Genomic DNA, 26,643 nt, shown 5'->3' on the forward strand with positions numbered 1-26,643 from the left:
AAGGGTAGGGCTTTCCACAACGGCAGTCTTAAAGCGCTGAAACCAGACTTTTGCCTCCTCTTGCCAGGGCCATGATAGAATGGAAGTGCTCCCTCGATCAAGTCTCTTGTCTGTCTGAGGGCTCTTCTTGACTTTTCCTTTGCCATGAAGATGTTAACATGTGTTGAGTAATTTCACCACTTGCCAGCTCCTTGGGAGCCCATGAGAAGCAAGGCTTGCCCAGCCCTGCCCTCCTTGCCATCTGCTTGGCACATGGGAAACGTGCAGGGGCTTGTAGGATTTAACTGAACAGTGTCATTCACCATGTGCTTTCCCATGTTTCTGCTCCCAATCCTACCTCCTTTAGTCGAGACTGTGAACACCATGAGGAAGCAATAATTTCTGTCTCTCACGTGGTCCAGCTCTTGGCATACTGTCAGAGCTCAGTAAATACTTGTTCAATAAATTAAGAAGCAATAGCCAGTGAACTGATGGCTAAGTTAAGGTATTAGAAGCAATGATATCAGCACCAGGGTGAAGTTGATAGACACTGAATACACTCAACACCTACCAAACCAGAGATCCAGAGGCTCCTAAGAACCCACTACTGAACCCAGATCCCAAAATGACTCAGGAAATTTTGCAGAAGAGGGAGCAGAAAGATTGTTAGGGCCACAAGCTGGGACATTATGCACAGAGATGCTGCCTCTCCCCCCATACCTGACTGTTGCCCTCACAATGTACAGCCCACAGTCCCCCTGGGGATGACCTGCATCCCAAATGAGGAGGGGCCCTTTGGAAAAGGGGCAGGGATGAGGGAAAGGATGATACCAACATGTGTTGTTTACATACTAAGCATAACCATTAATAAGGAAAATAAATTTAAGAAAAGATACTGGAATCAATGTGCAAGGCTGGGGAGCCACCTCAGTCAGCACGGTGCTTGTTACCCATGCATGAGGACCTGCGATGGTTAGAGCCCATGTAAAGATGCCCGGGGTTCTGGGTGCAAGACTGCAATCCCTGCACTGGGGAAGTAGAAGAGGAGAATCCTTGGGGCTTGCTGGCCAGCCCATGTGGCCTGACTGGTGAGCTCCAAACCAATGAGAGACCTGTCTAAAGGAGCTCTGTGGCCTTCCCCAGGACAACCCTCAGGGTAGCCCACACACCTCCAAATGTGCAGATGTGCATACACACACATTAACACGCATGTGCTCATGAACACACATGTGTATATGCATAAAAAGTTAATTTGCACTGGTACTGCTCAGATTTTACACTGCCAAAGTAGGTAAAGATGGAAGAGAGAATGACGCCTATAATAAATTTATGCCAGGGTTTATTTTTCATGCGTGCATGTGTGTGTGTGTGTGTGTGTGTGTGTGTGTGTGTGTGTAGTGTGGAGGGTGTAAAATGTGGTGTAGTTTATGTAAGCAATTATGTGAGTCACATACACATACTTGTAGAGACCAGAGACTGTCTGTTGGGGAGCCCGAAGGATTCCCCAGTCTCTCCCTCCACTGGGCTTATAGATATGATCTTGGTAGGCCATGCCCAGCCATTTATGTGAGTTCTGGGGAGTCAAGTATGGCGGCATCTAGCCAGAAAGACCCTTTTGCTAAAACATCAAGCATTCCTAGGTGCTTATATATTTTCCCAGTCCTCATATCAATTTTTAATATGACAAAAGTTTTCATTTTATTCAATGCCTCTTTAAGACACCTTGTGACACATGATTGATTAGTAGTTATTTCAGCAATCACAAAGAGTAAGAATGAATAAGAGGCTCCAATGATAAGATCAAGAGAAAGAAAGAAAGAAAGATAGATAGATAGATAGATAGATAGATAGATAGATAGATAGAGAACTTAACATGGAATGTAAGGAGCTAGAAAGATAGAATATCAGAAGATCCTAAAGGCTTTAACCTCAAGAATTAAATGGGTAGATACAACAGAAATATGGAAATGAAAATCAACCTGACCATTAACTCCTTTAATAACATTGTTTAAGATTAAGCAAGAAAAAGCCTGGGGAGATGGCTCAGTAGTTAACGATGCTTGCTTGCAAAGCCTGATAGCCTGGGTTCAATTACCCAGCACATGAAAGCAAAATGCAAAAAGTGGCACATGCATCTCGCATTCTTTGCAGTGGCAAGAGAAACCTGGCTTGTGTGTGTGCACGCATGCATGCACATGCACCCACACACAAATACAAATTAATAAAAAGAAATGAGAAGGCAATAATCTTAACTTTCTTAGACTTTCTAAATGCAAGGAACAAAGTTAATAGAAATATTTGGATTGCAGAATATGTAAGCATTATAATATACATGCTGTATAATATTTCTAGTAAAATACCTATCAGCTACTATTTTAAATGATTACAAGAGAGTTCTGCATAATACCCCAACACACAATTGTATGAAATTTTACACATTACATGTTATTATATGATAAACAAAAATAGGTAATATGTCTACTCTGACCTTCCTGCTGTCTCACATTTGTATTCATTATGTTTTATTTACTAAGGAGCACTATAACATACTTTGTTTTCTATAATACTGTGCCTTGTTCTATAAGGTTATATTATAACACCAAGACACAAAATCATATAAACATATACTAGTATCAAGCAGTGACCATGTGTTGGAACTGGAACCAGGCTCAATATTCTATCTTGAGTATTCTGAATTTTAAATAGGAATCCAGGTACATGTAAGAACACCATGTTTTCACATGCCTCAAAGCATGGAGGTGACATTGTGAGGATCCTCTTTGATTTGAAGGCTTTGCAGAGTTTGCAGTACTTACTCCTGAAGGCCTGTAACCAAGTCCCTTTCTGTTGCCCTGTCTCCAGTCCCTTGTTGTCCCTGCCCTCCTGGACAGCACAGCTTTCTCAATGAGCCTTCATTTTTGCAGTGGTTCACTTATGCTTGCTGATCCAAGACTAGACCAACAGCCTCCACATACCAGTAGAGAACAATTTTGTCATTTCTATGAAAAGCAAACACATCCGTAGTACAGCCACACTTTGCTGCTCATAAAAACAGATGTGTCAGTGTTTACCATTGATCCCGAGTGTTGTGATCACAGCTCTTCATTTTAAAATGTGATTTTAATACAAGTAGTTTAAGGTTCTTTGTTTCTCTTGCTCAGCTGCTTATTCCTTGTGGTTAGGTAGTCCATTTATTTTCACTCAGTCTTGGATCTCTAGCCCTGTGGTGAGTTTGGGCCTCAGGATTCCTGGCCCAGAGTGCCACTCACCACCTTGAATGTTCTTTCCTCAGGCCAACCTCACTTGTCTTGGGACACTCCTACAAATGGCCACCTCATTCTGACTAAACAAACAACCTTCTCTCTCCATCATCTCAACTCTGGTATTTCACTTAAAAGTGCCTATATATTTAGAGAATCACCACAGATATTATCTTTCATTTTTTATTTATATTTACTTGCTTATTGTCTCCCCCTTCCCCAGGCGACTGTAAACCCCTTGAGGGAAATAACTTCTCTGTGTTCACTTTTGTAACTACAGGACCTAGAAATGTTATTAGCTCTAGAAAAACCTCAATAAACACTTGTGGAATGAATGGACACATTGTGTGAAAAGGTATTTTCTGCATGTAGAGAAGATGGAATTTGAGATTAGGAAAAAGTAAAGGTGAAAGATAATGGAAAGAACCATACTTTTAGAACTCTAAATCAGGGGCTGGAGAAATGGCTTAGCAGTTAAAATGCATGCATACAAAGCCGTTTGATTCTCTAGGTCCCACATAAGCCAGATTCACAAGGTGGCACATGCATCTGGAGTTCATTTGTAGTGGTTAGAGGCCCTGGCGTGCCCATTCTCTCTCTCTCTCTCTCTCTCTTTCTCTCTTTCATATATATATGAAACAAATATATATAATAACATAAAAAAATTAAGAAATAAAAAAGAAATCTAAATCAGTTTTTCCTCACATTCAACTGAGGGAAAATACCAGGGATTCAGGTTGTCCTCATGGTTTTAAAGACGGAAGACAATGAAAACCAATAGTCTGAAGAGATCATGGATGCCAGTTCTGCTCTGCTTCAGTGACATGGCTCTCCCATGCTGCTGTTTTTTGATCCAATCAGAGAGCAGCCCAATGGCCTCCAGCACCCACTCAATACTAGCATTCCACACTTCTAAGCTCTTCATGCAGAAATGCATTTGCTTCCTATCTGTGTTTCCAGATCTTCAGTCTTATTGAAGACAGTTTAAACATTTAGATAAAATAGCCTAAGACATACAAAATTAAAGTAATATTTAGCTGTGCTAATTTTACAACATGTAAAATATTGTATTGATTTTATATGACATTGCACATTTATGTGACTTATACAGTAAGTTTTATGTATGTTATACATTGTGTTATGTGGTGGACATTATTTATTAGATAACAGAATGCATATTTTCTATGCTTGTATACTAGCCATAAGCTAGAGAAGTTAGGTTGTGTATGAAATAAAGATCCTTGAGAACTAATTCATATGATTCCATCAAGGACAAGTAGGAAGTAGCTGAACAGGTTTGAAATCAGTCTACAGAAGGAAATCAATACCTTTTCTTGCCCTCTTACAAAATATATTTTAGGCACAAGCAGTGCATATCTTTAAAGGTGGTTTCCATACAATAGTGCTTGACTGCTCATTGCCTTTTAGAAGCCTCCCCTTTTATCCATCCTTATATAAACATGACTCAAGGAAGCATGGGACTGAACTCGGTCCCAGCTTTGACAACATCATGAAACCAATGTTTATCCTGGTATAATAAAACAAGTCTAGAGCAGTGTTTCAAAACGTTTTCATGTTTCTGATTTTAGTGCGTGTGTGCATGTGTGTATGTGTATGAGTAGATGCACGCGTGCTGTGGTGCACAGATGGTGAAGGTACAGTCTGGCTACCCACCTTGTTTGAGACGGTGTCTCTCATTGCTCAGCACTGTGTTCTCTAGACTCCCTGGGCCGTGAGGGTCTTGGCCTCTCCTGTCTCCACCTCTCTTCTCCTTGGCGGCACACTGAGATTAGAGGTGCTGGCTCTCAGGTCAGCCTAGCTGTCAGTCTCGCATGGCAAGTCCACTGGGCCCTCTTCCCAGCCCTCATATTTTTATTTTTATTAACTCCCTTCCTTGAGGTATTTTCATTCAGGCTACGTGGAAGAAAGAATCAGAAATGACACATTATATTTAAGAAACAGGGAAGGCACACTGAGCTGTGAATGTTTTATTCAGGATGAGACAGAAAGTTCATAGGCAGACATGTTAACATGAGTGCCTCAAAGACTTCCATCTGACTGAAAAAGATAAATGCTCCCATTTCCTTTATCTGTATCATTGGTCAATAGGGAGCTGATGATATCTGTAAAAAGATCCCCCAACTCTGTTCCTTTTGGAGTCACTGGTATAATTAAGATGTAAGAGGCTGAAATATTTCAGCAACCTGCAGTGAACATTCGTGGCTTTATCTGAAAATGTAGTTTTATTTCATCTGAAATTGTTTTCTATAATTTCCCTTTCCGCCCACAAATGACCTTCCTTCTATGCATGTGGATATCCTTGTTTATGACCTTGTGGACTATAACTACACCTCACACAGTAAAAGAACCCTTAATGCTCTTCTGCGTTGAGGAAATACCAGTGAATTCTAAGTGAAGGACTATTACCTTTTTATTACTATAAGAATCATTTGGTAGTTTCCACAATTTGAAATGTGGTTGGAAATGCTGTTGGTAGATTTAATATTTTTTTAACATATGGTTTGGTGTTTGTTTCAACCTAGAATATTAAATATCATGATGGGTGTTACAGGAGTGTTGATAATAATAGATTAGGGCAAGTTGAGGGCAATTTAGTTTTACATCACAATTTATTTGGGTTCATTTCTGAGACTTAGGCCCACCATACTTTTAATCACAGCCATTGTGTTTCCTTTTTTCCACTGTAAAACACTATTTTTTCCTCTTGTTTTCTGCTAAAAGGTTTATTTCATCATTTGTAACATTCAAGGCTTTTCTTGTACTTTTTTTTGTGTTCCATTTGACAGAGCAGAAAATGTGTCTTGCTTTCAATTTCTCTTATGTTCACCAAAGTTCCCCCTCTTGTAGCACTAAAGTAGAGAATTTTCCCTCTCCTACTGTACACAGGTTCAAAGTCCTGCTTATTTACTATGTTACTGCAAAGACTAAATTGTCTAACACAAGAAGGAAAGAACTCTAACTCTCTAAGTTGGAAGTCTGTGAGAGTGAGAGAACAATTGAACATTATTTCCTTTGGGCAGGATTGGGCCTTGGCATTTCACCGGACAATGGGAGCAGAGGGGCATGTAGGCCACGGGCACTAGTAGGTGCCCAGCTTGCTGGGGGCTGCGTTGACAGGAAGTCGGGTCTCTGTGAGGTACACTGAAGAAGCGGAAAAGCAAGTGCCAAACGATCCAGTTGACATGGCTGGAGACTTGGGAGTCTCTCAGGGTCCTCCCTTCCTCATTCTTTGCTGAATCACTTTCCAGTGTGTCTACACCCTTTCGGCCTTGCCTCGCCTCGCCACGCCCTGCACTCCCATTCCCCTCCGAGCTGCGGCCACAGGGTCTTTCTGGGATGGAAGTGCAATTTCACCGTGTGCCTTAGCTGGGCAAACTTCTGTCACTTATCGTGGTTTTCAGAGTCAAGTTGAAACTCCACAGCTTCATGTTCCTGCCTCTTCCCTCTCCTCCCACTTCATCCCTCCCTTGTTTCTCACAGAAAAGGAAGCAGAAAAGATAAACGTATTGATTTTACATAGATTGAACAGATAGGCCTTTTGCACATTTTCTGCTGTTCTTTTTTTCCCACTCCCCCAGGACTCTATTTTTTTTTTTTTTCTTTTTGGATTTTCAAGGTAGGGTCTCAGTCTAGCCCAGGCTGACCTGGAATTCACTATGGAACTCAGGGTGGCCTCGAACTCATGGAAATCCTCCTACCTCTGCTTCCCGAGTGCTTAGGACTCTTTTTATATTGTAAACTTCTACAAACTTTCCAGGGGCCAGTTCGATGAAACTCCTCCAGGAAGCCTCCCCTCCATCTCCTCAGAGCCATCTTGGGTTCTCCCTTACCATCCTAGCCCTGGTCGGGATGTCTCTATTCCACCAAGTGTCCTTCCTGAGGGCGTGGCCCGAGTACAGCGCCTACCTCTTACCTAGTCCTGCATCTCGGCCACAGGCCATTGGGGCAGCTGCAGAAGTGGATGCTTGGTAGGGAAAGAGGAAGTCCCCTAGTGCCGAGCAGTTACTGACCTTCAGCGACAGCTAGGTGGCCCCTGCTTGATCTGTGAGAAAGTGCCCACCCTCTTGTCACTTCGTTTTGACCTTGTGGGGACTTTTGAATGATTAACACTGAGAGGTGGCACCAATTAATTAATCAATTAATTGGTTCTGGGAGGGACGAGCGCACAGGCTTAGCTCGGGGTTCTGTGGGTCTAGGCAAGGGTCAGGAACTTGGGTCTGCTCAGGGTGTCTGTGCAAACCCTTCCTGTCCTTCAGCCCTTTGCTGACGCCTTCCCCAGGCTCCCTCAGCCTCCCCACTTCAATCCAGCTTCACAAGCATGCAGAGACGATATTGCATGCACAATATTCTCCCATTTTCATTTTCTCTCTCCAGTTATATCCCAAACACCGAGCAGACGTTTCTGGTAGGAATCATCCTTGGGTAAGTTACTAGGCTTCCTTACCATTCAAAGGAATTCCTGTCTCCGCTCTGCAGAGGCTGTCTCTGTAGACACCTTGGTTCTCTCCCTTCAAAGGGAGGACCAGTTTACCTGAAGGTACCCGGGGAACTGGGGCCTTGGGGCTGGGTTTTCTTCCGCTTTTGCCACTGATAGGTATTTCAGTCCTTCGGTCCATGACATGACATTTCAAAAGGTCCAGCTCTGCTGGCCACAAATCCACGTAGTGTAGTTGTCCCTAAGATGCGCTTGGGAAATCTCTAAGACTACTCGCCCATGCGTCGGGAAAGCTGCATGGGTCTGGGCGAAGATCAGTTTTCCCCAGAGCGTCAAGGCTGTGAGGGCATCCTCCCGGAGGAGCCGCGCGGGTCCTTTCTTTTCCCGCCCTCCGAGGCAGGTCGGAGGGACGCGGGGTTTCGCTTTGCTGGGAGGGTAACCTTCGGGGTAACCTTGTCAGGTCCCGGTCTGGTGCCCCCCGCTCCACGACCGGCCGCCAAGGTCGGGATGCGCAGTGAGCGGCGGAGGATGGGCGATTCCTCGGCGGCGGGCCGGGGGCGCGGGCGGGCGGGCGGCGCGCGGGCGGGAAGGAAGGGGCGGCCCGCGGCGTGCCCAGCGAGCTCGGCGTCCGCGGCGTCCTGGCGGGGCCGGCGCGGGGGAGGGGCGGGCGGGCGGGCGGCGGAAACCAGCGCGGCGATAAGAGGCGGCTCGGCGACATGCCCCAGTCTTTCCCTGCAGCCCGCGGAGCCGGGCCGCTCGCCACGCTCCCGTGACCCCCGGGGCGTCCGATTGGCCGGGCCCCCGCCCCCTCCGTCGGCCTCCCCGCGCGTCTCGGAGCCCACCATGCCTTGGGTGCCCATGTGAGAGCCATGTGAGAGGTGAGTCCCCCGCCCCCCCCCCCCCACGTCCCGGGCCGCCGGCTCATTGTTCGCGCGGGGCCGGGTGGGCGCGGTGGGGGTGCGCAAGGGCAGGTGCGAGGACGGGGCTTCGCGGCGGGCTCCCCGGGCGGGCATCCGCGTCGCCGTCCCCCCACCTCCGCGCGGGCGGCCCCGCATCCGCCCGGCCGGGCTCCGAGGGCCCAGCCCGAGCTCGCAGAGGTTAACTCCGCCGCCGGCCGCCCATCAATTACGCACGGCATGTTTAGCTGGGCCGCCTTATATGGAGAGCGCTGGCTTTCAGGAGGATTTGCCCGTCTGCCAAGTTTACAGGGCGGAAGACGCCCTGCCCGAGAGCAAGGCTGCTTTTTCTTCTGCTGCTGCTTCTTTTAAATCGTTTTCTTAGTGCGTCATCCAAAAACTGTAGGGAAAGTAAAGTATAGAGGGCTTTCTGGGTGGAGCCGCGGTGGCTTGATTGAATGACTTTTACCAGAAAGGAATGAAAAGTAGTTGGTGTCTGGACTGTAGTTTTTAGACAAAAGCAGGACAAATATGTAGTCTCCCCCTTATCTTTTCTTCTAATTCTTCTTTTCCTTTTCGAGCTTGGATCTGTTATTGGTAGTAATGTGTCATGTGAGAGGACTGTGGTTCCCGAGCCTGTAAAGCGAGCAGAATGTATATGTCTTTATATATAATGTAAGGTGGAGCTCTCATGCATAGCACTTTCCACCCACAGGGTTGTTGATGGACGCATAACTAACTGTGTTCTTCAGTCTCTCTGGCCAGCAGACTGCGGCTTCTGGCTGGCTTTTCATTTCCATACACTGGCCGGCCTCAGCTCAGAACTGCGCAAAGCTGCCAGGAAGGCGTCACCATTGTCTTCAGTGTACGGCTCCCACCTCTCAGGCAGGCACCCTAGCAAATGATTACTAAACTCTTCCATGATCCCAAGAGTTTCTGGATTTAGTGCAGCGCCGCGCAGGGCGGTCAAGATGACTGCAGAGCCTCAGCAGCCATGCTGTGAAATAGTACACCAGTGGGACACCCCGTACCGCCTTCCCTGCTCCCTGGGTTTGAACACAATGTTTATACAAAGGATGCATTTAGGACGTAATGATTCCCAGCGCAAGTGAATCTCCCCATGCTGCTTCTCTGCGGCTTCCTAAAGAGTGCGCGTGTTACCCTGTCCTATGTTTGGCAAAAAAACAAAAAAAAAAAAAAAAAAAAAAAAAAAAGCAACAACAAAACACAACAATCACCAAGATAATTTAAAATAAAAATGTGACGACTCTAACATTTGTTTTAAGACTGTCTTAGTTCGGTATGCACAAGTTAGTGTAGAGCACCCCAGAACACACTGCTCTCAGTTGTGTCTCTGCTTACTTAGAGTTGGTGACAGCTACAGCTGGACTGGCTTTCAAGAAACCTACAGTGTCCCAGTGTGCGTGCTTAGTGTATTTTCATGGGGATTACATATTTGTTTCATCACCTTGTCAGGCCCGCTTCCAATACATGTATATTTACTTTTCGTTCTTTAGTGTGAGATTTCTTCACTGAAAACTGTGAAAGTTGCCCTTTATATGTGGAGAACAGGTTAGGGCAGCAGCCGCTATGTCTAAGAACACATCCCTGTGTACACTGCACATTGAGCCCAGCATTCTCCACAGCCAGGCAAAAAGAGCAACCAAAATGTGACACTGGTTCCGCTACCCGTGCTTGAGTGCGTACTTCCACATCTGAGGCCAACTCAGACCCCAAGTGGAATTCATTAAGTTTGGATTCCAACATTCGGCTCCTCCTCTGGGCACAGGATTCCTATGACATGAAGCATTAGGTTCTCTTCTAAAGGAAGAAGAGATTATCCCCAATTTTCTCCTGGAACAGAGAAAAGAGTGCAACCGTATTACGTAATTTCCCCCTTGTACTCCAAGCAGAAATGCTGCCCTTGGGTTGCTCACTGCCACAGTGCATGAGGCCTGTGTTTGCTATGATATCTCTATGGAAACGGAAGAACCTGGCTGTGGCTTCTGGTAGACGATGCAGGTTAGAGTTTCCCCCATCCTCTTTGGAATAAGCCCCGCAGGGGAGGTGATTGGGGGTTTTTATTCATTTACTTTTTATGCTCTAAGAACATTAACGAAGGCAGTAGATATGGGGGTCAACAGACTAGAGTAAGTTGGTGAAATGTGTTCACTAAATGACTCAACTTAAAATCCCAACAGCCTGCATAGGCAGCCTGGGGAGTATCTGTCTTTTCCAGCAAAAACCCAGTTTTCTCAAGTCTGGGATGTGCTTTCAGGTATAGGAGCCACCAGCCACCTATACTGCTGCAGCTCAAACTGAGATGAAATCCTTGGTTTTGAGAGCTTTGTACAAAGGAAAGAATGTGAAATATCTGCTTAGCATATTTATATTTACTATAAGTTTGAATGATAATGTTTTGGATATTGGTTTCAGTTGAATATATTATTGGATTCATTTCATCTAGTTCTTTTTCTTTTTACTTTTTAAAATTTTTTATTAGCAACTTCCATGATTGTAAACAATATCCCATAGTAATGCCTTTTTATTTATTTATTTTTAACCATGGCTAATAGAAACACACACACACACACACATAAATATATTAGAAAAATATATGCTAGAGAAAACATATAGAGTTCAATATATGTGAACTAGTGTTATTTTGAAATAAAGCAGGAAAATATTTTGAGAGAAAGCCAAAATAAGAGTTTATTTGTTAGTCAAAGTGTACTAAAATTGACTTTTATTTTTACAAGATAAAGACACTTATTATATGTAAAAGTACCTTGTGTTTCTCATCCATTGTAACCAAAATTTGAGCAAAAGTACCACCTTATTTCTATTTTTATTTCTGTAAAACTACTATTTAGCTTAGAGATTTAATGGTGAGGTGGTAATAAGAGAGAGAAAGCTATAATTAGGAGGATGAGTCTTAACACCTCTCCAAGGCCAGACTAGAATGTGATTGCTACCTTGGAATGTTTCAGAGACATGAGAGTTATCATTGACCTGATGTTACCAAACATGTCACAAAAATTCATTTTAAAATAGAGTTTTCAGTAAATAGCAATTATCTTCAAATGGGTAATAGTTGTTTTTCTTTGCTCTGAATTTCCTTCCATAGAAAATAAAACCACCAAATAATACCACACAAACTCTAGGTCAAATAAGACTAAAAGATTCTCAGGAATGAAGAGTGTGCCTGTGTGGGGAATAGGGCATTGTTCTGAGTGCTAGGAATGGTATAATGATGTTTCTGTTACAATGTTATGGACTTTGAGGAATTGTCTTTCTAACTGGAGCCTATTCTTGTGAAATGTATGAGATAAACAAACCACAATGACATATGTCCTGGAAATATTCCTTCAGATATTTTCATAACTGAAGGATATTTTGCTTGCCAAAATAGGTGATGCTTTGATAGTCATATAAAGTATGTTTGCTGCTTTTTTCATGAAAGATGTAAAAGATATAAGGTAGAGATGAACTTATCCTGTAGGGAGTCTGGCCTGGTGGCACCTTTGATCTGTGTTTTGCGATAACAGGAGGTATTTATTTATTTATTTTAACATTAGCATCAATAGCTTGGTGGAAGACAAGGGAGGATGGGCCCTGTTGACTTTGTGTATCATTTCTGATGAGTCATGAAGCATATTCACTAATGGTCAGAGAATTATTGATCAAAAAGCAGAGGTTTCAAGAGGCACTATTTACACAGGGCATTAAGTGTCTGGAGATGTTTTTATTTTTAAATTTGAGACAGAGAAATTGGTTTTTACATGGTGTTTTCATATTATAAAATGTATATTTTTGTAAACATTATTACTATATCTTTGGGAGCAAAAAAACCTTGCCTATGCATTATTATAGTTGTGTACAGATTATCAGTTTAAAATAGTTATAGCAAGGTTTGGTGGTTTACAACTTTAATCTTGGCATCTGAAAGGCTGAGGCTGGAGGATTACTATAAGTTCAAGATTAGCCTGGGCTACAGAGTGAATTCCAGGTCAGCCAGGACTATAATGAAACCCTGACTCTCAAAAATAAATAAATAAATAAATAAAAATAAATAGTAAAGACTTGAGTCTATCTCTTGGATAATCACTTATGATTTTAGAGAGATTTGTGACATGTTTCATAAAATAAGGATTTATGTTAGCATATTAGACATCTATTTATCACTTTTCCCACCCTTTTTGAAGCCTTTCTCTAGATTTTGTTGACTATCTTTTGGTAACAGCATAAGATAAATTATCTGAAGGTTAAAGCTATTTTGGGTAGGGTGGAGAATACTTTTCCATGGAGAGGATTTATTTCAAAACAGTCATAATTCTGTTTCTAAATTAGTATCATGGTTCAAAAAATGGATATATTCCCAAAGAAAAATATTTTGACATTATTTTAAGAAATTGAAAGAATGATATTTACATACCCCAAAAGATGAATAGAAGTTAATGAAAGCTCATAGAATACAGATTCTTGTGTGGTATGAATATAGGACTTATATGACATATGTGTGGACATACACCTGCTCTGGAAACAATGTAAACATATTCTAATTCTCTGGAGAGTAAATACCATAGATTATTGGGAGAAATTCAGATAAATATGAAACTGATATACCACTACCCATTTTGTGGTGATATCTGCTCCATTAGAGTCTTTTATTACCAAAGATCACAAAATGAAGACATTTCTTCTTCCAAAGTTATTTAAAAATTATACCTGACACTGGATTTTCTCTACATTTTCATTATACCAAGATTGGAAGCTATTTACTAAAAGTGAGTTTGTTTTAAAGGACCAAGGAAATTCTAGGATTGGGGGATAGGTTTGATCCTGTGAAAGAAAGATTGCAAGCTGATGTGAGACAAAATTCTCACATACAAAATTCTGTAAAGTTGATGTATAGGTAGTATATATTGTGGAAATATGTATGACCAAGATAGGCCTATGGTAATTTACTTGGTTTTAGCAACATGTTCTCAAAGAAATAGCAGTTTTAAAGGGAAAAACTTTTGAAAATAACTGCATAGTAGTTAGTAGTAATTCATGACCTGTCTGTGAAGCATGAAATAAAAGGGTTTTGTTTTCTTTTTGGTAGTACTGAGGATTAAACTAAATAAATTCTGAGCAAGTGTTCATACAAGTTTTGATATAGCAAAAGCAAGTCTTGGTACAGCTCTGGCCAATGTCTGTATATTAAAACAAATTATAGGAAACCTAAGTTTTTTTTTTAAATTTCTGACTTTACTGAAAACTTAACTTTTAACAAACTTGTTAAATCTATGCTGTGAGGTTTCCAAATGTTTACATATTACATCTACACACAGGATATGAGTTCATTGTAGTTTATTTGTTTATTTCTTTAACCTTAGAGAAATATATTTTTCCAAATGATCTTCATCAGAACATTAATTAGTATTATTAAGATTATTAAGGATGCCTGAACATACCAGGTTTTAATGTGACTGACTAGTTACAAATGTATCAGAAAACTGAAATTAATAACTGAGGTGTCAGAACAGCTGATAGAATTTGTACCTGAGAAAGATAGATTGGAAAGATGACTTAGGTTACAATGATGGCATTAATATGTACCAAAAATATGAAGCTACAGCACTACAAAAACAGAAATGATTTCATTTTAGGAAATTACACTCACAAAACATAATCAAGAACTCCTAGAGAAATGTATTTGAACAAAGAGGTTTTACATAGTACCTAATTCCTTATGACTCACAATCAAAGAAGTAAAAGAAGGACAGAGAAGAATACAGACATTGGTTTTAGAATCAGGTAGAAGTAATAATTGTGCCTATAATTTTTCAATGTAACAAGCAGTGTAAAAAGTGTGTGAGGAATATGGTAACACTGTACCATCTCTTCTTATAATCTGTGCATATTGACATCTATTTACAGTCATTGTAAAATTGTAAACAGTGGACTCAGCATTGTGTATGCAGTGGGGGTGTTAGGAAGCAAAGGGAACGATTTTACAAGCATTCAATGATGGATGCGTGTCATAATCAAGAACTATATTTAATAGTAAAACTGCAAAGCAAGGCATTCAAGAGTTAATATTTTCAAATACAGTTGTAATTTTGCAATTTTTAAAAATTTTCAAACCATAATCCAATAATGTATTTATTAGTATTTGTGTTAAAAAGGATATGTTAACATTTTGTTTCTATCTTGTCTGATTACAGAAAAAAACACCTCTATCATGACATGTTAGCATATGATAGAACACTTTTATTCTGGAAGAGAGAAATCAGGAAGTTAGTCAGATGAGGGACAGGTATGAAAAATAGGAGGGTCTAGGTCTCTCCTGGGGAAATGTTGACAGGCAAAGCATTAAGTTTCTGGTTCTCCCTGAACTCATCATTCCTCATATGTAAAGCTTACACATGGATCTTTGTGTATTTCCTTGTTTGATTTAAAAACAGCTAATGAAAAAATATACAAGTCCTAGAAATATTATGCCTAAGTTTGTTTTGAAAGTTCAGTATTTAGTACAGAACACCTTCAGACCTTGGGAGTAATATCCTCTGGAAATGTAAGAGTTCATTTCAACATTCTTTTTTATCTCTATGTATTTAATTCAGTTTTGTTTATTTCTTGAAAGGAACAATACATTTTAGGAAAAGATTCCCTTCTTATGTCATAGTCTGCAAAATCATAAATGTATAAGTAAACATTATAAAACTAGTAGAAATTATTTCTTGCTATACATTTCCTTATGCAATCTCATTTAGTATCTTCTACAGCTGCAAATAATACTTTTGACCTTTATCTTAAAGGTTACGTAGAATGACTGGAAAAATTATTCTTATTTCCACAGCTAGGTGACAGATTTTGTTCTTTATTCTAATGTCCAGTTTTTAAATCCAACCTTTTTGTCCTGCTTCCAATGTTGGATAAAGAACAGATGAGAACAATAGCTATAATAATGATGACTAATATTTTAGAGAGTGCTTTGTATGCGTTAAGCTAAGGTGTGTGAATCAACTCATGAATTTTTCAGAACAACTTTATGAGACAGGTACTAGGAACAGCTTTCATGAGTTCTTAGCTGGGGAAAGGGAGGCATGGGTGTCCTGCTATGTGCAAGGTTACTTACTAAGTAGCACATAGTAGCTAAGCATTGCAACACATGCTCTTATTTAAAAGAATCAACACATTAAAATATTTGTGTTGGATGCTGATAGGTTAAAACCATAGACATTTGGAAGGCACACTGTGTATAAAATTTGGGTAAATACTAGAAGAAAGGGTAAAAAAATGAGAGTTTAGAGAGAGAAGGTATGAAGAGGACTATGATGTATGATAGGCAGAATAAAGGATCTGTTTGGAAAGAAAGATTTCCATTCCCCTGGGTGTGAGTGAAGAACAGCTGGAAGCTTGGTAACAGTAGAGCACTGGAGAAGAGATGAGGTTAGTGAGTCCTGTGGTCACAAGGACGCTTAACAGCAGGAGAACAGGACTCAGAGGGGATGAAGGAGGGATTGTGCTTGGGATTAAGTGAAGATAGTGACACAAAAATGAGAAGGGAGAAGTGTGCTCTGATGGAGATGTGACTGTGCAGTCTACTGTATATAGCAGCTGATTGGATATGGACATTAAAAAATGTGGGGGATATTACAGAGATTTGAAAAATGTACTAAGAATTTTTAAAATTATCACATCAGTCAAAAATTCTTTATTTAAATTTTTTATCCTACCATGTTACTACTTATGCTCTCTGTTAAAATGTAGAATTATGGAGAAAAAAGTGGTAACACACTCCTATAATTCCATTGCTCTGAAGACTGAGGCAGGGGGTTTGTGTATTCAAGATTAGTCTGGGCCACTTAGCAAACCCCTGTCTGAAAAAAGAATCAAAAGAATAATATGTTATATTTTAACATATCAGTAAGAAAGTAAGCCACATAATTATGCCTTAACTAGGATTAGAGCTGGATAAGAATAGATGACTCATGTCAAATTCCTCAATCATTTCATCCTTGCACAAATAATTCTGAAGAACAGGATCTGATGCACTATAGAAGGCCAACAGATACGTTATCCCATGTCAGTAATTCTCAAGTAAACATAATTTCATGGTTAGGATCATATTTTGTCTGCTGGGAGTGTCTCTGTCTACTAGGAGGTTTGATCCCTTCTTACATGTCGGTGTAACTATCCTCAGAGACAAACAAGGTGGCAGGTGATAGATGCATGATAGAATGAGTTTGCAATGTGCTCAATGTGCTTGACATTTATACTTCTCAGACCTTGCTATTTTAAGGAAGGTATTGCTGTGACTGGGGTATTCTTTCTCCTGGAAGTAAAAATCCTTAATAACTAGTCACTGTTAGAAACTGTTGATTCATATGTAGGACAACATAAGTAGCTATATTTGGCAGTTGGTTGTTTGGAGTTAAGAGGATAGTTTTGCTTCATATACAAAGCTTTGTTACTTATTTTTACCTAAGTTTTGCACACATTTTACAAATAAATGGCTTAATATAGTTCAAGTGGAAGATGGTGAAGAAGATAGACTATGCTGTATTTAATGTTTACAGATTTTTCATGAAATCAAGACAGTTTCTTAAGACAAAGGTTCTATTTATAAATTACTATTACTTAATTAGGCATTATATCCAAGAAAAGTAGTATAAATTATGCTGTTTGTTTTTAAACTAGCTGGGTTATGTAGAACTAAAATACTAAAGGAATATTTTGTCTTTTTTGTGTGTTGCTGGTATTATGAATAAGGCACACTTAGTAGAGCCTTTTACAATTATTAGTTTTTAAAATCTGTGCTATAACAATAAAAAATCTATTTGTTGTATTATAAAGATAATGCTTACAGACGCTTATTTTAAAGTGTGTGCTTGTAAAATTTGCTCATTCATTCCCATATATATATATATATATATATATATGAATAAATATTTTTTTTTCCTGAGAGAGAGACATAGAGTATTGGCATGTCATGGCCTCTTGCCACTGCAAATGAAATCTAGACACATATACCACTTGGGGCATCTGGCTTTAGATGAATGTTGGAGAATTAAACCCAGACCATCAGGCTTTGCAAACACATGTCTTTAACCACTGAGACATCTCCCTAGCCTCTGTGAATGAATTTTTAAATATTTTATATTTATTTATTTATTTGACAGAGAAAGAGGGAGAAAGAGTGAGAGAATGGGCATGCCAGGGCTTCCAGTCACTGCAAATGAACTCCAGATGAATGCGCCCCCTTGTGCATCTGGCTAACATGGGTCCTGGGGGATTGAACCTGAGTCCTTTGGCCTTGCAGGAAATGCCTTAAATGCTAAGCCATCCCTTCAGCCTGCAAATTGTAATTAGACAAATTTACTTCAAATGACTTTGAGACATTTATTTGAACTTCAGTTTAGTAGCATTCAGGGAAATTGTCTTGCCAAGTCATGGCATTCAAGTGAGGCATTTGGTCTTCTATATCTCACCTTTAAGACTTTAAAGAAATTTGCTGAACAGAGTAAATGTCAACAGGGAATCCAAGAAAGGCTTTGATCCAGGTGTGGAGTCTCTCAGAGATATTTAACGACCTTTCTAAAACACTAGTTGAAAAGTGTGTGATGAGCTGGGGACATAGCTTAGTGGTTAAGGCATTTACCTGAGAAGCCTAAGGACCTCGATTTGATTCCCCAGGACCTACCTAAGCCAGATGCACAAGAGGGCGCATGCGTCTGGAGTTTGTTTGTAGTGGCTGGAGGCCATGGCATGCCCATCCTGTCTTTCTCTCTGCCTCTTTCTCTTTCTCTCACTTGCTCTCAAATAAATAAATAAATAAAATTCTTAATAAAGAAAATATATTTAAAAAATAAAAGTATGTTATAATTTTTGAGACTATTAAGAATTATATACATCAAATGAATTCTGTGTGGTGCTTCTGGGGACCACATTTACTGAACTTTCCTTTGGAGAAATGACTAGCTCAGTGAAAGATAGTATTCATGATTGAGGTTTTTCCTAAACAAAGATTGTACAGTGAACAATTCTTCTAGAAAGCAGAATATGTCTCTTTCATAGTAATGTGTAAAAGTTTACTAAGTGCTGAGGCCTTTTTCTTTAAACTGTTACTTCATGATGTGAACAATAAGACTGAATCATTCACAAACATATTTTGAGCACCTATTTGAATAAAAATGTAATTAAATCAAAAGATGATTATAGAGTGGAATGCCATAATTGAAGCCTTTTTCAACATATAGTTAAGTTGTTGGAAAAGACTTGAACAGCTCACTGAGCAAGGCACTATACAATTGAGAAACAAAAGAAGCAAGTTCAAAGAAGGAAGGAAGGATGTTCAAGGAAGGAAGCCTGCTGTGGACTTGAATGTCCCAGGTGTGCTGTGTGGCAGAGGTGGCCCTGACACAGCTGGAAGGCTTTTAGAAATATGCCAGGCATAAGGAATAAGTTTGCTCTCATAGCCCTCATCTTGTCTTTTGATGGGACTGCTTACTGCACATTCTCTTCAGATAAGGCTGGGCGTGGAACAACAACCTAATAATGGTGATAACCAATTATGGGCCTATGAGGCAGAAAACATCCTCTTGACATTGGTTAGAACTCAGACTCAGAGAAGTTGACCTCCTTGCCTAAGTTCACACAGTTGACCAGTGGCCATCTGGAGCTGCACTCAAGTCTTTTCTCCCAATACCTTCCCCACCTCTCTTTGTGACTCTCATGTGAACTAATTGGCATGAGTATGATTCAGTAGCTTAAAAATCCTCTAAAAAAATGAGACAGCCTTTTTTTCTGTAGCCCAGGTTGGCCTCAGATTCATAGGGATCATTTCCCCTCAGTCTCCTGAATGCTGAGGTCACGGACATGATTTCCCCATGCCTGATTCCAAACTCTGGGCATTGTGAAGGTATAGGTTTAATTGAAAAGCTATTAAGAGTATTGCAGTCATAAAATAGCAGAGGTGAGGGGACAGGCTGAAGTTTTGTTGGCTTTGGTAGGAGGGATATATCAAACAGCCTAATCTGCCATGCATTTTGGCCATATTCATTCTACTCACACTAATGCCTTGTCCTCACACTCACCTATATGAGCAAATTCTACTTTTAGACTCAAAATCATTGCCACTTATGAGCTTTTTGACTTTACTTCTGGGTGAGAGAATCATCTGATAATTGCTCTGATGGATGCCCTTCTTAGTGGGACCTGAAAAGAAGTATCTAGAGCCCCAAAAGAGTGGTGTGAATGCTTGTATAGTCACTATTCAGATACATTGCTGGAAAATCAAGATAGTTCAGGCCATTTCTCTCATCATTAAATAATAGAAATCTGATGCCAACATTAAAATAAAAAGCAATCAACATGATTGTATAACTCTTTGCAGGTCAGTGATTAACCTTTCTCATCCCTTCTCCAAATGATAGACTGTCCGTGTGTGTGTGTGTGTGTGTGTGTGTGTACATATTTGTTTTATATACGTACATCCATGTAGATTCCACAAATAATTCTGAAGTAATGCAGAAGTTATAGCTAAAAACAGAACGAAATAAATCTGTAAAAGCAAGGGATTAGCTCTAAAAAATAGGTAATTTACAAATTTACTCTGAAATATTATATTCAATGTCATTTTGTGGCTCTCTGCATTGGTTACTAGTATGGAATTGTGAAAATTAAGTCTATCATAAACTGAAAATAGAAACAAATCAAAGCTATTCTAATATATACATGGAACTTTAAATACACAATTACTCTGCCCTTGTGAAGGCTCACGATCAATTACTTGATAGGTCTTCTTACTCAGAACCTTCATGTGTTGATGAATTAACTTCCATTTCCCTTCCTTTCATTGCCATAAAACTTCAACCTGTTCCCTCAGCAAAGAGTTTTCTGTCAGTGATGCAACATGGGTGGATTAAAAAATTAGTTCCCTTAATTTATGAAAAATTCTAAGATTGACTCATCAATAGAGATGAGCTTAGCTTTAAAGATGAAATGGTAATATAAAATATATTGGCAAGAATGTTAAACATCAGTATTTTGGTGTAATGTTTCTGTGGAAAATAAAATATATTAAACATGTATTCCACATTGCTTGGTTAAATAATAAACGTGGTTTCTATATATTTACACATCTTGCTAGGTTTCTGTACATAATACTAAATATAGAGTATAAAGCTTAGCCATCTCTCAAATCTTAACATGGACATCATGGAAAATTACATTTCATTGGCTCTAACTACCATTACGTTTAGGTCATCATTTCAGTACTTTCAAACATATTTATAGATGACAATTAAAATTGTCTTTAAAACCTGTGCCAATGAAAGGATAGCTATCTACACAAAAGAGAAATATTTTCATGTAAACAAAAATAAAATTTTAGGATGAAAGTCACTACCTTAGTACCAAGGAGAAATAGTGTCAGTGAACCATGCACAAAGGGAACAGTGAATTTTGAGTGACAGTGACCTCTATGTGTTTAGAAGGTCAGACTGGTGCAGGAGGCTCTGGCTTTGCCCCTCAGTGTCGCACAGAATGCTGTGACAGGCAGAGCTGACACTGTTGGGATTATCTGCAGCCCTGGAAGCCTTGTAAGTTGCAGAAGGTCATTTTGGCATTGACAATGCTGAACTGACTCACGGGGAAGGTCAGACTGGACATCCAGGTGGGAGCACAGGGGCTGAACCCAGAGCCTTGCCTTTTCAGTAACTGGTTGTTCTACTTGGTTGTGAGCACCTACATTGAATATTTATAGAGGGATGGGATTTACTTGGTTTGTGAATTTTAATCCTGTGTTTTCTTCTGAAAGTTTAAGTTTTTCACATCCAGCTTTGTCCTGCTAAACAAGACAATTTTTTTATTATTATTTGTATATAGAGTACAGTCTGTTAAAAAGGGTGGGAGTGGGGTTAATACAACAAAGTGAACATCAATACAATTGTAGAAAAGAACTAGCCAATCAATTAGAGGAAAAATATGAGAAAAAAGTACTTGAGATGAAGTGGAATACTAAATTTGTATTAGCTTTCTGTCAATAGAAAAAGGCTTAGAAGTAAAAAAAAAAAAATCCCACTTACTATTATTTCTTCCTATCTCATATTCTGTTGTATTTTTAACCCTTGGGTTATTCAGTTAAATATTTTAACTGTCCTTCAGTTAAATCTTGGAAGGAATGGATTGTCATTGCTGGAGTCTTTAACCTAAATCCTTACTAATTTATTTCTAGCTTTTTTTGATAGCCTTGTTGCATGTGGGAAATCCAGAGAGATCAGGGACCAGTTCCTCCCCACCATCCTTGGTCAGTGCCTTCCCACACCCTTACCTAACTGTCTATATTCTTCATTCTGGTTTCCCATTGCTTTCTGTCTCTGTCTTACCAGATAGATGTCCTTGTTGTGGGTTGGTGGTGTGCTAGAGTGCTTGCCAATCACGTGCAGACATGGGTTCACCTTTCCAGGTCCGCTCTAGATGAGCATTTTGAAATAGCCCGTATCCTCTCTCCCTACCTCACCATCCTTGTCCTTATTGCTGCTGTGCGCTCCTCACTTTCTTCTTCATACACTTGTTAGCTTTATGTTCTTGGTTAAGCAACAGGTTTCTCCAAAACTTTATGCCAGTCTGATTACAGAGGGTAAATAATACAGTTAGTGCAAATTGATGACTCCTTCCATGTTTTGTTATTGTTGATGTGTGCTTATTCATTCAATGGGGTTATTTATATTTACTGAGGTATTTGAATCTTTTTTAGTAGAAGATGTTTCTTTTTCTAGAACAGGAAGGGGAAAAAGAGGACTAAAAAAGTAACAGCATTAATAACAGCATTAGAGAATAGTAAGTGCAATTTTAATCAAAGGGTTATTTTGGATCCCTGAAAAGTCTTGCATACTTTTCCTTTTACTTTAGATATTTTATTTTGTAAACCAACATAATAGTTATCATTTCTCTAGTCCCACAGGTAGCAATTATAGTGGAGAACAGGTTTGGAAAAATCATTTATGCCTTTTCAAAGAGGTTTTTTTTTTTTTTTTTTTTTTTTTTTGGTTTTTCGAAGTAGGGTCTCACTCTAGTTCAGGCAGATCTAGAATTCACTATATAGCCTCAGGGTGGCCTCAAGCTCACGATGATCCTCCTACCTCTACCTCCTAAGTGCTGGGATTAAGGGGGTGCCACCATGCCTGCCTTCTTTTTTTTTGTTTTTTAATGTAGGGTTTCACTGTAGCCCAGGTTGACCTGGAATTCACTATATAGTCTCAGAGTGGCCACAAACTGATCATGATCCTCCTACCTCTGCCTCCCAAGTGCTGGAATTAAAGGTGTGCACCAACACTTATGGGTTTTTAATGGCTTTATAAGCTTTCAAAATGTTGGTCTGATATGATATGGCCTCACTTTGTTTGAGACAGCTGTCCCTTCTGTCTCCTGCCCCTTCACACACATGTGAGTGGACAACTTACCTCATCCTACTTTGTCCTCTCTCAGCATCACTGGTGTACATGTTCAAAGCAGTGCTCTGTTTTGCCCATGTGGATTGATGTCTTCTGTTCACACATTTTAAACTCCTGTAATGGAAGCTCTGGAGAAAGAGGAGGATCCTGTTGAAACCTCTTCCTCAACATTATTCCTTCATTCAGCTATAGAGTACTCACGACTCTGAAATATCATATTCATAATTTGAAGAAGAAATGAGCATATAACTAAATGCACATGGCTCATGTCCAATGTCTGCCGTATGGATACACAGAACTGTAGCACCCTTCCCTCCGCTCTGGAAAGGGTTCACATGATTTAACCTCTCCAGTGTGAATACTTCCTCCTTAGTTTCCACAGGGTTATGCATCCAGCATATTCTTTTTATCTCCCTCTTTCTTTCCTTTTCTTTTTTTCTTTCCTTTCTCCTCCCTTCCTTCCTTCCTCCATTCCTTCTTTCCTGCCTTTCTTGCTTCTTTATCTTTTTCTGCCATGATAATTTCCATGTCTGGCATTAAATGCCAGTCATGTGTCTTTTATAAAGTTACTCACTTGGAATCTGATTTTGAGTTCTAGTTCTTTCATTTGGCTACCTAAGGGGACTTTGGTGAGTCACACACTTAACTTTGCAAGTATCAATTTACTTGTTCACAAATGAGCAAGGTGATAAATATAGACATCTCTTAGAGTCATTGAAAACAAACAACAAAATTTGGATGAAAACAAATGGTATATCAATCTATAAAATATTATTTTTATTATAGACTAGTAATAGAATGCATGAGTTGTAGTGGGGCAAAGAATTTCTGTTTGGTTTCTCTGTTAGAATTTTTTTTTTAAATTAAAAACCAGATGACCACCTTGGAGTTTTATATGTGAACCCAAAGAAAATCCAGTACATGTATAGAGAGTCATATGGGCTAGCTCTTCATGAGATAATCTCTTCAAGGGTTAATATTTAGTTGTAGTGTACATTTTTAGTTTAATCCAAAACCAAAAATGTTTATTATAAAAATGATTAAAGAATTGTACCTTTTCCCTCCTATATAACCTGGAGGATTTACCTGGATGTAAATAAAAGGCTAGATTATTTATTTTTATTTTAGAGACAGAGAGTGGGGGAGAGAGAGATAGAGACAGAGAGAATGAGCAGACCAGGGCCTCTAGCCATTGCAATGGAACTCCAGATGCATGCACCACCATGTGGTCTGGCTTATGTGGGAACTGGAGAATCAAACCAGGGTCCTTAGGGTTTGCAGGCATGTACCTTAGCCACTAAGCCATCCCTCCATCCTATAGGCTAGATTTTTGTTAAACAAATCATGCATTATTTTATTGATTCTTTTGTGCTTTCCCTTATAAGTTGGATACACTCAAACATATACATTCTCACAATTACTATTTTACATTCAGTTCTAACAATTTATTTGATCATATTTTAGTGAGTAAATAGGTATCTTGTTTTTATTTGCAAAATTATTTTACTATTAAAATTTTTCCTTTTATACAGAGGAGCCTAGATATCAGTTTTTAAAGTGTTTCTTTCATAGTGTATGTGTTATTATATAGTAATTCATCTGATATTTAAGTGAAAATTAGGGACAGTGGTGAGAGTTCTGTGGGACTGTCCTTTTGATATGTCCCATGTACTTTTTTTTTTTTTTTTTTTTTTTTTTTTTTTAGAAACACTGGTTTATTTCTATTTTACAAAGCAGGTTTCTCCTGCTTGATAAGTTAGAGATTGTGGGGCAGGATTAAAACATATATGTTAGGTGGTATGATGCCTGATAGATGGTATATTACCGTGATGGAGGAAGACATGTGTGATTTAAGGAAATAATCATTGAATAATGACTATTTATATTATTTTATAAGCATACTGACTTTCTGAAGTATATGATAGATTATAATCTAAGAAATTCCAACTAGCCATGTTTCCAGAGAAGATATTCTAGGGTTTTAGGAAATGACTGATAGAAACACACGTAAATAGTTGTTGCTGAGCATAATATTTTAACTTTAGTTGACAGTGATTACCAGTCAAAAATATTCTTGAGGGCTGGGTGTGGTGTTGCATGCCTTTAATCCCAGTACTCGAGAGGCAGAGGTAGGAGGATTGCCATGAGTTCGAGGCCACCCTGAGACTACATAGTGAATTCCAGGTCAGCCTGAGCCAGAGTGAGACACTACTTCAAAAAACAAAAATAAAAACAAAATCTCTTGAGATTGGTAAATGCACAGTCATGATGTCCAGCCTCAGCAAGCTTAGGGAGGTCTCGGGTATATTTTCTTTTTCGCTTTTTCAAGGTAGGGTCTCACTTTAGCCTAGGTTGGCCCCCAACTCACAGCAATCCTCCTGTTACCTCTGCCTCTGAAGTGCTAGGATTAAAGGTGTATGTTCCACAGCAATAAATTTTTTTAAAAATATATATATTTAAAGGGAGGAGAGTACTTAATAGGTTGGTATTGTATATATGTAAGTACAATGATTGAGATGGGGAGGTAATATGATGGATAATGGAATTTCAAAGGGGAAAGTGCAGTGGGGGAAGGGAGGGTATTACCATAGGATATTTTTTATAATCATAGAAAATGTTAATATAATTGTGAAAACAAAAATAAAAATAAAAATAAGAAAACATATATATATATATATATAATTTATTTGAGAGAGTGTGAGAGAGAAAGAGAGAGAATGAATAGGTGTACCAGGGCATCAAGACACTGCAAGCTAACTGCAGACACATGCACTACTATGTGAATCTGGCTTTTTGTGGGTACAGGGGAATTGAACCTGGGTCCTTAGGCTTTACAGGCAGTTTCTTAACCACTGAGCAATCTCTCCAGCCCCAGGAGTATGTCTTTTTTTTTTTTTTTTTTTTTTTGAGGTAGGCTCTCACTCTAGCCCAGGCTGACCTGGAATTCACTATGGAGTCTCAGGGTGGCCTCGAACTCACTGTGATCCTCCTTCCTCTGCTTCCCAAGTGCTGGGATTAAAGGTGTGTACCACCATGCCCAGTTAGGAGTATGTCTTTTTAGCACTGAACCCCAATTGACAGAATCAGGCAGCCCAAGATCTTTCTGAAGCATCAACATCCCAGAACAGGCAGTGTGGCTTAGGAAGACACCAGCAGTTGTTGAGTTTACTACCTAGCTGTGCTTGTATTTAGATCCGCTGGGGAAAGCTGGTCATTGTTTTTTAAGAGCCAGTGATGCTAATGGGAATGTGTAGGGCTTTCATCACTGTCTCATTAACAGGGTGTTGTCTGCTCTTCATGTCTCTTCATGTGTTACAGCTTTCCCAGACTGTATAGAATCTTATGTGCAATTAAAATAATTAGGAAGAGTATATTTTCTTCTCTTTAGCATAGGAACCAAATCTCTAGCCACCCTGTTAATGAGTCTGTTTAATATGTATTTCTTTCCGAATGTACAAAATCCTAAGAATAAAATTTCATCTCCTGAGAAACAGCTTTATTTAACTCTCACAACAGGGAACAGTCACTTTATCAAAGTGAGAGTAGAAGCTTCAGGAAGGCCCACATTCTGCCCTCTGAACATTTCAGATTGTAAAAATCTTCTT

The 26,643-nt window shown here is 39.5% G+C and overlaps 1 protein-coding gene across 4 annotated transcripts in view; it reads left to right on the forward strand.

Annotated features, from left to right (window-relative positions):
- Mbnl1 (muscleblind like splicing regulator 1) overlaps nt 1–26,643 on the forward strand; it is a 184,393-nt gene that overhangs the window by 15,025 nt on the left and 142,725 nt on the right. Inside the window, exon 1 of one of the 4 annotated variants that reach the window (XM_045131082.1) lies at nt 7,664–7,682. The exons of 1 other annotated variant lie outside the window; for it this stretch is intronic. The gene's annotated coding sequence lies outside the window, so the exon portion shown is untranslated. Of the gene's footprint in view, nt 1–7,663; nt 7,683–8,438; nt 8,574–26,643 lie in introns of those variants that run through there. 2 more of the 4 variants (XM_045131081.1, XM_045131088.1) reach the window with 2 other exon arrangements.

This window comes from Jaculus jaculus, chromosome 12, assembly GCF_020740685.1.
Source record: "Jaculus jaculus isolate mJacJac1 chromosome 12, mJacJac1.mat.Y.cur, whole genome shotgun sequence".
Lineage (NCBI taxonomy): Eukaryota > Metazoa > Chordata > Mammalia > Rodentia > Dipodidae > Jaculus > Jaculus jaculus.